Genomic DNA, 13,100 nt, shown 5'->3' with positions numbered 1-13,100 from the left:
AAGTTATGGGCAGAAGGCAAGAGAATGGGGTTGAGAGGGAAATTGAATCAGCCATGATAGAAAGGCAAAGCAGCCTCAGTAGCTGAATGGCCTAATCCTGCTCCTGTGTCTTATGGTCTAAACCAACCTCTGATGCGTTCCAGTTAGTTTTTTAAACAGCTTAATAAGGCCATAATTTTAAAAAATCAAAACCCAATTTTCTACATTATGCCTTTTAACTGGTTCCAGCTGCTCGGGGACTTTATAGTTCCACAATAATCTTAGGCAAATCTCTCTGTGAAACAAAAAAATCAGTATGACAGCTTTAAAACTTCATAAGTCCCTAATTCGTTGACTTAATCTTCAATCCTCCACATTTTCCACAGAGAAAACAAGCCGCATTTAAGTTGACTGATTGAAACCTTTTAAATCATGACTTCTGAAACTAAATGGATACCTTTTGATAGCAGAGATACCCTCTGTATCCATCACGTTCCTTCCTCTGAACTGCAAACCTACCCTCAGACTCTATGATAATGGGACAACAGCGCCCTCTGTGCTCAGAAGACACAGACAGAAAAAAAACTTCTCTATTGTGTTTTAAACCATCCCGCCCCTCACACAGCATTTTGGAGGATTAGCTAGAAGAGCACTTCGCCGTGCATAACCCACAAGTAAACATACAAATAGCAACAATCTACAAACCCATTCCAAATTTTATCCACTGCAGTTTGGCAGTGGGCTGCAGTAATCAACCACCCACTTGCTGTATCTATTTTCCTTTAAAGAGCTGCCCTCACGCTAATGCTTAAAGCTTACTGAAACATGTGCGGAGTGCAGTTTGTATCTGGATAAACACACTGTGAGCTTGCCAGGAAATGTTTTGCCTGATTCATATTAGAAGCAGGCTTTTCTGATATGAGAGTGAATGGGAACAGACTGTTGAGATTCTGTACTTGGAGCCTGGCCTGATTCAACTGCACATAACAGTTAGAAAACTGCAGTTTTGTTTTTTTTTGCACAAAGTCATATCTATAAACTCCCAAAGAATTAAACTAAACAATTGTGTGAACACAGTGTTCCTATGTCCCACAGAATACATTTCCGAGCAATATAGAGCCTTTGGAACATTGGAAGGAAGCATCTCTTGGTAATTAAAAAGACAATAGACAATAGGTGCAGAAGTAGACCATTCGGCCCTTCGAGCCTGCATCGCCATTTTGAGATCATGGCTGATCATCTACTATCAATACCCGGTTCCTGCCTTGTCCCCATATCCCTTGATTCCCCTATCCATTAGATACCTATCAAAGTTATTAAAATAATAATTAAAAAGGAATTCAAGCTTCAGTCTTGAACGTTTTGGGATTATTTAAGGAAACAAGTCATAATTTCAGAATAATGTGTGATTAATGAAGATAGAGATGGAGATGGAAGACAGGGTTGCAAGAGCCTGCAGAGGGCTGTAGATTCAGTCAGCTCCATCACAGGCACAATCCTCCCCACCTCAAGGATATTTTCAAGAGGTGGTGCCGCAGTAAGAAGGCATCTATCATTAAAAACTATCACCTGTCCACAGCATGTCTCATTACTACCATCAGAAAGGAGGCACAGGAGCCTGAATCCTCACCCTCAGCAATTCAAAAACAGCTTCTTCTGCTCCATCAGCAGTTTTATGAACATTCCATGAACTCATGAGCACTACCCTATATTTCATTATGTATTGCATTATTTTTTAAATTATAATAATTTTATGCCTATGCATTGTCTTCCTGCTACAAAGTACCAAAGTTCACATCAAATATGAGAGGGCAGTTGCACAGCAGCTTTACAGTGCGAGTGATCGGGATTTAGTTCCCGTTGCTGTCTGTAAGGATTTTTTTACGTTAAACCTTGAGACTTCATGGGTTTCTTTGGAAGCTCCAGTTTCCTCCCACATTCCAAAACCATATGGGTTAATAAAGGTTAGTAAAGTGTGGGCTTGCTATGTTGTCACCAGAAGCATATTGACACTTGTAGGCTACCCCCAGCACATCCTTGGATTGTGTTGTTCATTGACTCAAATTACATATTTCACTGTATGATTCAATGTACATGTGACAGACAAAGCTAATCATTAACCTTTGTATAAAATGATCATAATTAACCTGATTCTGAGTTGGAAATTATTTTCTTCGTGAGTTATGCATCTCCAGAGGCTTGCAAAGACTGACATATTGAATGTACTTAAGGCAAAGATACACAGGTTTTTGGATTAATTATGTTTCACGGGTCATGGTAAACAAGCAGGAAAGGAGCTGAAGCTTACGACGTATCAGCCATGATCTTATCGTATGACTGATCTTTTTGAGGAGTTGTAATTCTATTCCAGTCTCTTAAGTCCTTACAAACTTTTGTTACCAATGCACTTGCCTTCAGAGTGGAAAGTTGGCCTTCAGTCAGGAAGCACATCACTACCTTATTAGGTCAACGGTGGGATTCTGTTTGGAGATGGTGTGGATATTTGGCTTCACTGTCGAGTTTCTAAGAGAGTACCAATATCTGGGCAATGTCCATGAAACTAGGCCATATAAAAAGAATGTAACTTCAAGAGGGAAGGTGGAGGAATTAGAGAAGCATCAAGTGAAGATTATGAACTGATCCATGTCATATTAGACAGTGATTATAAACCTGATTCTTGTTCTGATTCTGATTCCATTTCTGAAATGGTCCTTCATCAGAAATGGAATAGAGAACTTTGCTTTAGTGGTAAGGTTAGTGATCCTTTAAAGAAAGGATGCATGAAGTTTGGTGCAAGGCTGAGGGCTAAGGACTGAGGAACACCTGGGCTATTGCCTCAGCACATCATTGCTCTATGTTGAAGTTCAGTGGCTGAATAGGAAATTGTTTGTGGTGGTACTTCAATGTGGAAGCATTAGAGATAAGCTGGAGAACATAGAACCTCGAACAGGATAGCACAGTAGTTGTATTAGTGCAGTCACTGAGGTCAAGGATGATGTTCTCCTAAGGAGTTGTCAACTGGTGGATCTAAAGCCAATCCTGGATCCAGATATTCTTGTGTAGTGTGGGCAAGAGTAAGTGATGCTGTGGTCAGTGGCTGGGTCTTTTGGTTGTTCAGTCTCTCCTTTACCGGCTTTCGCTTGTTCTCTTTGGCAAGGTGGACGCCGTTTTCATGCAGTACAGCTGCCTCTTGAATCTGCTTGGACAGACTGAGTCAGGCATCCGGATGACATGACCTATCCTCTGGAGTTGGTATTGCTTTATCGTGGAGGAGCTGCTGTTCCTGTTGGCCTCCTCCAGTACCCTGGTGTTAGTGCTTCTGTCCTTCCAGCTGATCCTATCAGCACAGTATATGTTTCTTTTGCCCACGATGTTGTGCTGACCCTAACCCCTCCCTCCTTCACAGACCTCTATTTTTCTTTCATCCATATGGCTCTGTAAGTAGTCTCTTAAAAGTCCCTTTTGTACCTGCCTCTAGCACAAACCCTGACAGAGCATTCCAGGCACTTGTGCATCAGTATAAAAAACCTGCCTCTTATACTTTCCTTTAAACACTTGAAAGTTACACTGAACTAAAGAGACAGCATTGTACAGTGCAGCGCCATAACTCTACCAAAGCTTAGAGTACACGAGTACCCAAGAAGGTAACCAAAGCAAAATAAAAAGTATATGGTAACAAACTTTTCCTAGTGGATGATCCTTCCAGTGACTATATGGCTTACGTTGCCGTTCATGTTCCTGAGAAGCAGTGCTCGATCACTGTAGTCTTGTTACAGCATGTAGGAGTACTTTCCATCATTTAAGCTGGGGTTTCGGTAATGACCTAACCTGTATTGTCACACTGCCAGGTTGTACCTTGGCTCTCGTACAATTTAGCTGCAAAGGCCCCCGTGGAAAGTTAAATGAGGTAATCTAGACCCAGGTTAGATTACTGGTCGACAATACAATTCTATTGTCTCCAACTCTGAAACCAGGAAACCCAAGAGTGGAAAAGCATGCATTGGAAACATTTACCCTTGAGTACCCACTGAGATTTTACAGTGTAGTCAGGTTGTGTTACATCTCGAGGTGCATGGTTACAATCCAAAAAGAAGAAAACAATAGTCCTCTCTTGAAAGGTTGATTGCAAAACCAAGTGTGCATTTGAAAAAGCATCTGATTCTACCTTACCAGAATAACCAGATTATTTTAATTTATTTCCTCAGACATGAGGGGATCACTGACCATGGCAACATCTGCTTCCAATCCCTTATTGTCACTGAGAAGCGTCTGATGAGAATTCATGAATAATGATTAAAGTCCAAAGTAAATATATTATCATTATGTCACGATATACTATCTGAGATTTATTTTCTGATGCAATGAAAAAGTACACAAAAATGAAAACTGATTAACAACCAATGTCGAAAAGAAGAGGAACAGAGCACATATATAAAAAACAAAGATAGATAGATGGATAGATAAATATTATTGACAACTTGAGTTTTGAAGTTCTTGAAAATGAGTCCATAGGTTGTGAAATCAATTTAGTTTTGAGGTGAGTGAAGTTATCCAGGCAAGATCAAGAGCCTAATGGTTGAATGGTAATGACTGTTCCTGATCCTGGTGGTGTGGGCCCTAAGGCTCCTGCATCTCCTGATGGCAGGAACAAGAAGAAAGCACAGTCTGGGTGGTGAGTGTCCTTGATGATCGATGCTACTTCCTTGTGGCAGCACATGTTGTTACCCTTGTTGTACAAATTTTGTTCTGACACGGTGCAATGCGGTAACAAATTAGAAGGCTTGTTAAGTTTCAAGGACATTGTGCGTCTGGGGTCATATACAAGCCAGAACAGGTGAACTTAGCAGATTATAAAGTAAAAACTTCTGATGCTGGAAATCTGAAATAAAAACAGAAAATACAGGTGCCCCCCTTTACAAAGGTAGTGCGTTCCTATGAAGCCTTTCTTAAGCCGAAATGGCATAAAGCGAGGAACCATTAATTTATATGGGAAAAATTTTCGTAAAAGTGAAAATCCTCTTTGTAATGCGAAAACAGGTTATTGATGTAGGTCTTTAGTAAAAGCGAAGTGGCGTAAGGCGAACATTTGTAAAGCGGAGGACACCTGTATTGGAAATACTCAGCAGATTAGGCAGCATCTGCAGAGGGAGAAACAGAGATAATGTTACAAATTGAAAAGCCTTTTTCAGAACACAGATGTCATCGGACCTGCTATGATCCTCCAAAATTTAACCATCCCCTAAGCTTTATGGTTGACAGTTTTAACACAGTCCCATTCATTTAAAAGAAGTCACTGAAATTCAGTAAAAACTTACAGAGGATTTCTCTTTACATTATTCTAATTTATATTAATGTTGTCAGTTAATTTGTATAAGCTTGTCCCTTTTTGCCTGCCTGCACTGCACTTTCTCTGTAATACTGCATTCTGCACTCTGGTATTGTTTTTCCTTGTACTACCTCAGTATATTGATAATATCTTTAATTGGAGATACAACACAGTAACAGGCCCTTCCAGCACAATGAGCCTGCACCACCTAATTACATCCATGTGACCAATTAGCCTAATAAACCATACGCCTTTGAAATGTGGGAGGAAAGCAGAGCACTCCGAAGAAACGTACATGGTCATGGGTAGAACGTACAAGCTTCTTACAATGGTATCAAACTCGGGTTGCTGTTGCTGTAATAGCATTATGCTAACTGCTCTGCCACCATGCCTCCGTATGATATGATTTGATGAAATGATTTGTATGGCAAAGCGAATAATTCACTCTATCTCAGTGCATTGACAACAATAAAACAAATTGCCAACTTGCTAATTTGCCAAGTCATCTGCGCTTCAATTTTTGCAAGTACTTTGCAACATTTTATTATTTCATTGCATCTGTTATTTCAAACTGTTAGACACAGACAGTCAAACGTAGACCAAGCTGAGGACGGTTAGGCAAAATTGTTTTGCATTGGTCTAACCATCCTCTGGTTGACTCTTCTTTGGGTGTGTGTTTCTGCTCGGTCCAAGTAGAGAAGAAACACTGTGGTCTGACACTTTTCCAGTCACCATCAATGAGTCTTAACACCACAGTAAAAAATGGGAATAATGCAGAATTATAAACAAAAAAAGTTTCTACAGATGCTGAAAATCCAGGATTATACACACAAAATGCTGGAGGAATTCAGCAAGTCAGGCTGCATCTAGGGAAGGAATAAACAGTCGATGTTTTGGCCTAAGACCCTTCATCAGGACTCATGATCCTGCTGATCTGCTCCTATTTTATGTCTTATGGTCAGATGAAAGGTCTCGATCCAAACATCAATTATTTCTTCATTTCCATAGATGCTGCCTAGCTTGCAGAGTCCCCCCCGCAATTGTGTGTGTTGTTGTAGAATTAGCATGGTTGATGCTCAGCACTGGCTCAGTGGGCTGCAGGGCCTGAACCCATTCTGTATCTTTCTAAAAACTACTATGATTCCAAGAAACCATCACGTAAAGTAGATGTCTTCTGACAATACTCTCCAAAGAAGGAAGAGGAGAATTACCCAGGGCTCAAATTTAGTTGATGTGCTGCTGCTGTGTGTCAAGTGATAGATGAGACAGTGCTTCACAATCTCTGTTCTTATTTCAAACATTATGCCCAAGTCATTTCCTGTGCAGAATCCCAATGACCTGAGCTGTCCCCGTTTATCCCTTGGTATATAAGTCCGATAAACCAAAGAGTTCTCTACTTGCTGCTATTATACAGATTCCCTGGACCAAGTACAACTCTCAGATTGCAAAAAATGAGCTCGCAGCTCAAAACAGTATTACAGATCAGAGTGTCAGAGTTCAATTCCAGCGTCCTCTGTAAGAAAGTTTATATCTTATTCCCGTGAATGCATGGGTTTCATCTGGGTGCTTGAGATTCCTCCTAATATACCACTTATTAGGATAATTGGTCATTGTAAAAGGGTCTGGTCCATGTTGTATAAAGAAATGAAAATAAAAATAAGCTCTCTGAGAAGGAGAGTTCCAATTTAAATTCCTTATTTGCACTAATGGGATTTAAACTCCTTTTTCTTCATCGATGATGTTACACAGAGGCGACGGAGGAGAACCCAAGTGCAGGACACTGGCATGTCGACTCAGTTGGGGAGGCTGGCGTAGACCTGAACGTAGAGCAGGAAACCAGAGTGATCTTGACAAGGAGACGGGATTCACAGGGACTCTCTAGAAACTAGAGCGGAACTTAGAACTAATGGTTCTAATCAGAACCAGGAACAAAGTATCACACGAGAATTGACCAACACACTGGCAACCTGTGATAGAGTCGTCCTCGTATTTATTTCCCAGTCTCTGATGAAAGCCAGGAGTACGATTATTGGGTAACTAGCAGCAATTGACTGAAATTGGGACACGATCAAAGAGAAAGAAGTGTTAAAGGGGAACGGCCAACCGGAACCATGACAGCTGATCCACATATCTGATGCTAGTTCATTTGCTTTACTAGGATGGGGCTAAATCTGGAGTACTGACCTATAGTGAGGATATCAATACAACTCAGAGAATACAGAGAAAATTTACGGGATGTTACTGGGACTTTAGGATCTGAGTTATAGGGCAAGACTGAATAGGTTAGGACTTTATTCCTCAGAGTGCAGGAGAATTTGGTGGAGCTACAGTATACAAAATTGTTAGGGGTAAATGCAAGCAGGCTTTCTCTACTGAGTTTGGATGAGACTAAAACTAGAGGTCATAGGTTAAGGGTGAAAGATGAAATGTTTAAGAGGAAACTGAGGGGAAGCTTCTTCACTCAGAAGGTGGCAAGAGAGTGGAGTGAGCTGCCACCAGAATTGGTGGGGGCCGGTTGGCTTGCAACATTTAAGAGACATTTTGATAAGTATATGGACGGGAGGGCTGTAGTCAATGGAACTATAACAGTTTAGCATGGACTAAATGGGCCGAAGGGCCTGCTTCTGTGCTGGGGTGCTCCATGATTCTATGTGTACGAGATTGCTGTACCCATTAGGAAACACAGCTGGGAAGTTGTGTGATGTAGTTGTCAGTACCACTGCACCAAACATTAGTGCTGGCTAGACACGCAAAACAATGGCACTGGACAACCTGTTCATTTTTACGTCTTCTCACCATTATCAAAGACAAAAAAAAAGTTGGAGATCTGAAGTAAAACTGAGAATATGTGAAATTCTCACCAGGCCAGTCCACATACGCGGAAAGGTAAGTAAGAAAGAGAGAAAGGTAAGTGGAAGTTAATTGGTAATTGGCTTATTATTAATACATGCAGTAAAATAGTAAGCTATCAAGACCTTTCATTCCCAAATTAAATAAAATGAGGAGGGATAAAAGATGATTAAAAACAGAATGAAGCAGGTAACGATACAACTACTGAGAAAGTGCAGTGCAGGTAGATAAATAAAGTGCAAGGGCCATGATGGGGTTGATTGAGAGATTAAGAGTTTACTTATATTGAACGAGCAGTCCATTCAAGAGACTGATAACGCTGGGATTGAAACTGTCCTTACGCTTGGCAATACACGCTCTCAAGATTTTGAATCTTCTGCCCTATGGGGCAGGAAGAAGAGAAAATGACCGGGGCTGGAAGGGTCCTCGATTCTGTTGACTGCTTTCCTGAGACAGTGGGAAGCATAGTTGGAATCAGTGGACTTAGGACTGGTAAGGGTTGGAGCAGTCTAAACTTTGATAATACTTCTGGGGTTTCCATCAAACCAGCTTAGAATCTACATCCACCTTCCCCCTCTCCTAGGCTCATCCATTAATGCTAGTTTGTACTCCTCTCCTTCCTTCTGTTTTCTTATTCTAGCTTCTGCCCCCTTCCTTTTTATTTCTGCACTTCATCTTCTTTTGCATATTGCTTGTTTGTTTGTCTTTTATGTATAGTTTTTCATAGATACTATTCCAATTCTTTACTTTGCTGTAAATGCCTTCAAGAAAATGAATCTCAAGGTAGTATATGGTGACATATACTTACTTTGAATTTGACTTCCAGTCCTAACAAAGGACTGAAATGTTGATTACTTATTTCTCTCCATGGATGCCATCTGATCTGTTAAGTCCTTCCAGCATTTTGCATGTATTGCTTAAGATTCCTAGCTTCTTCAGAATCTCTTATCTCTGGAATAAGCAGAAGACGTTTCTCACTCCAAAATAAACAAGGTATTTCATCATGAGTATTAGGCATCTGGGGTAATGCTGACAAGCACACCCCTTTCTCTGGCACAACCTACCTTGGACACAATCTGGACTGATGACGTTACCCCTATATTGTTCAGGGAGGGTCTGGTAACAATGCTTAATTGGTAAGTGACTTACTGAATACAATACAGCATTTGGGAAAATGATGAACTCCTGCTGTCTACTAATGAATGCAATCTTTTAACCTTCTTCGACAAAGTTTCTATTACCATTTTCAAAATGTACCTTCTGCCTATTATATAGGTTTACATACATCATTGCTGATGAATTTTTAATGCAGTCACATATAGTTCGAATTTTTTTTCTTGAAGCTTCACACTGTTCAAAATTCCTATTATTTTCTGAATGTAGTTCATTGATTTGCAAAAGAAACTGGAGATGGACAGATTTATGATTAGGTAATTTCATCGAGTATGTGTTTAACTTTAAGGAGGAGTTAATAAATGAGCTGGAGGAGGATTTTTTTATGAAGTTTGGATCTTCTATTCTGTGCGTTCTCTCCCTTTGTACTTAGATTGGAGATATGAAACAAAGCATGTGAATTACCTGCAGAACAGTTCATCTGAACTCTGGTCAACCAGAAGAAACCAGTCCCTGTTCTTCATGGGATCTTCCTATGGCTATCTCCCAAAATGTTTGTTGCATATTCATATGTTGCAATTTAGATCCAATGTTTCTAAGTTGGCACTGTGGCACTGTGCGTGAAAACAAAGGTGTTGGCATGTGTGACAAACATGTAACACACAACAGGATTACACAAATACAAGAAAGGGCATATACACAGATACAAATGCACACAGTGACCCAGACACTCAGATGCTTGAATGGAGCAGAATGTTATCGTAGAAGGTATGACCACTAAAATGGCTGATGACATGAAAGTTGGTGGTGTAATAGTGAGGAAGTTTGTCCCAGTCAACAGCAGGATATAGAATAGATGAAAAGTGAGGCAGAGTATTTGTAGATGGATGTTAATCCTGACAAGTATGAGGATATGCAATTTGGGAGGATAAATGGGGACATGATATATAGAGTAAACAATAGGGCAAAAAGGAATATTATTAACAAGAGGAAATATTGGATGAGGTACGCAGCTGGTAAGCATGAAGATGCAGGCATATGACGTGTTGCCCTCAAATATCAGACCACAGAATGTGAAAGTAAGGATATTATATTGCAGGTCCTCAAAACACTGGTGAGGTTACAATTGAAGTATTGTGTGCATTTCTGGTCACCACACTATGGGAAGAATGTCGTTTCACTGGTGAAAATATGGAGGAGATTCACCAAGATGTTGCCTCAATTGGAGGACAAAAGTTATGTTACGATCAAAAAGGCTGGAAATTCAGTTGTGTCCATTAGAAGCATACAACGTCACAAAAGACAAAGACAGGGTCTTTCCATGGTGGGGCATCAAAAACAAGAGGGCATTGGTTTAAGATGAGAGGGAGGAGTTTTAAAGGGGATATGGCGGTTAAGTTTTTGGTTGGTAGGGCCTGCGCTGTGAAACTACGAAACTCTATAACTTCGACACATACGCACACCCATACCACAATGGGACAGTTGGTGTTTTGATCTGCTTCTTGGTATTCATTGTGGAACTGAAATACTTGGACCTGAAATATTTGCCCGGATTCTCGCTCCGTAGATGCTGCCTAATCTGCTGAGTGTTTCCGGCATTTTCTATTTTTTACCCTGACTCAGAACTCTCTGTTGAACAGATCTTCAATATCCCAGCTGAGAAAACCAGCAAAAGAAGTTTAACCTTCTGCTCAGGCTGCTGGGGACCTCCTGTGCTGAGTTCACAGCCTGTGTATTCAGAAGCAAGAATACTTTCAGGTGAGATTAATCATCATTCTGAAAGGTCGTTGATTATATTTGATTTTTTCAGTGAAACAAATTTGCTCAGAAAGGCTGCAAGAGAATCAAAGGTGATTTGCCGAAGTATTCACTCCAGATGTCTCGCAATGGCTCAGTCTATGCCTGCTTGAGTTAAAGTGCAGAATTATGAGTCATCCTCTTGCTATCTGCTCGTCCTCCTTGAGAACATTGTTAGATAAGGCATCAATAATGTGAAGCTGAATGCTTAACTGGATACTGTAAATAATTAGCTATTATTATCTCATGTGCCAAGATACAGTGAAAAGCTTGTGTCTGTGTGCCATCCAGACAGTTCATTCCACACACAAGTGCATTGCAGTAGTACAAAAAGGAAAATATACATAATAAGACTGTAAGACATAGGAGCAGATTTCGGCGATTTCTCTGCATCTCTGTCTTAAATGAATGCTCTCTATACTGGTGCTGTGCCCTCTAGTCCTAAACTTTTGATCACGAGAAACCCCCTTTCCACAACTACTCTGTCTAGGCCTTTCAACATTCAAAAGGTTTCAATGAGATCCCCCTTCATCCTTCTAATTTCCACTGAGGTCAGACCCAGAGACATCAAATTTTCCTCGTATGATAACCCTTTCATTCCCAGAATTATCCTAGCGAACCTCCTTTGGACCCTCTCCAATGCCAGCACATTCTTTCTCAGATGAGGAGCCCAAAACTGTTCACAATATCAATGTGAGGCCTCACCAGTGCCTTATAAAGCCCCAGCATTACATCCCTGCTCTTGTATTCTAGACCTCTTGAAATAGATGCTAACATTGCATTTGCCTTCCTTACCACTGACTCAACCTGCAAGTTAGGGAGTTCTGCACAAGGACTCCCCAGTCCCTTTACATCTCAGATTTTTGGATTTTCTCCCCATTTAGAAAATAGGCTGCACATTTATTTCTACTACCGAAGTGCATGACCATGTGTTTTCCAACATTGTATTTCATTTGCCTCTTTCTTGCCCATTCTCCTAATCTCTAAGTCCTTCTGCAGCCTACCTGTTTCCTCAACACTACCTGTCCCTCTTCAATCTTCGTATCATCTGCAAACTTGATGTAGAATATAGCATTACGGTTACAGTGCAAATGCAGTGCAGGTCGATAAATGAAGTGCAAGAGCCATGATAAGGTAGACCGAGAGGTTAAGAGTTCCCTTCAAGTTCAGTATTTTCAGGATGAGCTGTTGTGGTGGATATGGGGTCACATAGAGGACTGATCTGCAGATTTCCTTCCCTGTGGGATATTAGTAAACCAGATACTGTTTCCATGGTGATTACTGCAGATTCTTCTGTTACATTCCGGATTATTTAGCTGCTGGAATTTAACTTCCCTTGGAGAGATGTGGAAAGAATTCCACCTCAGCTCTGTAGTAGCAAGGGTTCAAAGTTCAAAATAATTTGGTTATCAAAATATGCATCTGTCACCATATACTACTACCTTAAGATTTGTTGTCTTGCAGGCATTTACACAAAATAAAGAAATACAGCACAATTTACAAAAAGCTATAAATAACACAGCATGACAAATAACCAATGTACAAAAGAAGTCAAAATGTGCAAATAATAAACAAAAATAAATATTATTGAGAACATGAGCTGGTGAGTCTGTAGTTGTGGAGTAATTTCAGCATTGAGGTGAATGAAGTTGTCTATGTTAGCTCAGGAACAGGATTTTTTTTTTGGTTGGTTAGAAACTCTTCCTAAACCTGGTGGTGACGGAGACCGTCCGAAGGTGAGGAGGTCCTGCATCTTTTGCCAAATGGTAAGTTAACCTTCACACTACCTTATCCTAATAAAATGCAGGTGACATTCACTTGACAAAAAGGTAAGATGAGGAGAAGGGAATGAATGTCCTGTTCCCAGGAGAAACCTTGCAAAAGAACATAATTTTTTTTAAAAAGCTGGTTCAGTAGCCAGCAAAATAATGACACCTTTTTATCTGAAGCTGAGCAAATGCATTTGATGGAGGAACATGCCTTAAAATGATAATATTCTGTGTAGTTCAATGCTGAGAGTTGTGAGGATCTACCT

Source organism: Hypanus sabinus, chromosome 13 (assembly GCF_030144855.1).
Source record: "Hypanus sabinus isolate sHypSab1 chromosome 13, sHypSab1.hap1, whole genome shotgun sequence".
Taxonomy (NCBI): Eukaryota; Metazoa; Chordata; class Chondrichthyes; order Myliobatiformes; family Dasyatidae; genus Hypanus; species Hypanus sabinus.
Note: the sequence above shows the minus strand (reverse complement) of the source record.